Source organism: Sinocyclocheilus rhinocerous, unplaced genomic scaffold (assembly GCF_001515625.1).
Source record: "Sinocyclocheilus rhinocerous isolate Xijiao unplaced genomic scaffold, SAMN03320098_v1.1 scaffold1145, whole genome shotgun sequence".
Lineage (NCBI taxonomy): Eukaryota > Metazoa > Chordata > Actinopteri > Cypriniformes > Cyprinidae > Sinocyclocheilus > Sinocyclocheilus rhinocerous.
This window is the reverse complement of record NW_015658513.1, coordinates 5081-6150: the sequence shown is the minus strand read 5'-3', so window position 1 is coordinate 6150 and position 1070 is coordinate 5081.

Sequence of the window (1070 nt, the reverse complement as noted above, 5' to 3'; positions counted from 1 at the left end):
TGCCACCTAGTGGCGGGTTTAGTTTCATTTTTAAAGTATGATTTCAGTTATTTAAATCATTTATTATTTCTACATTAAAACTTTATATTTAAAATATTAATGTCATAACATTGTTATTATGAATTTAAGTGCATTCATGGCCCCTGTGAGTCTGTAAATATTCCGAAATGCCACTTCTGTGTTCTTCTGTGCTCCTCTGTAGTGCAAAGACCGATTGGTAACTTATTCTTCCCGATTGAGTCTTATTATTCTAATTGAATTTATTGTTTTAATTGAAAAATTATGAGTTTGACAAAAAGGATGACATTTAAAACGATTAGAAAAAGCCATTGCAAAGGTTATAAAAAACTGCAAATCACTTTAAGGAGTCAAATATCGCGTCGGAGTGGGAAGTGGTCAGAAGATGCTCCTAGATTTTTGACTGCTCTTTTTATTTTATTATTTATAATGATGATGATGCTGATGATGATGATGAGGTGAGCTTCAGCAGTTCCGCTCTGAGCCGCTGGGGGGCAGCAGCACACAGGTGAAGAATAGAATAGCGGAAACACTGAACAACACACACGCAGGTACAAACGCGCTGATCGTCGTAGTAAAGTGTTTAATACTCATTAGACACAGCTCTGGTAATATTAGTAGTAGTAGTGCTATGTTTATTTTAGGTTAGGTTGGGTTTAGTCCCGTTTTGAGAGAAAGAGAGACCACAAATGAATCAATATGAGTTACTATGTTTCAACAACAACACTAGTGATCAGTTCTGTTTAAAATTAATTTGTTTTCTCTGTATTTAAACTCATCTTAAATGTTGCTTATTCTACTGCAGTTTTTCATCACAAAGATCAAGTACGTTCATTGAAACACTATTTTTTTTAACGTTATTAGAACATTCTGAATTTTCCACCCATAATGTTTACAAAATCATAAAATGGAACATTTGCATTAAATATATATATATATTATTCTTACTTATTTATTTTTTTTAACTGGACGTTTTGAATGCTCAGAAATATTGTTTTCATAACTTATTGGCAAGATTAGCAAAACATTCTTAGAATATATGTTGTTAGTTG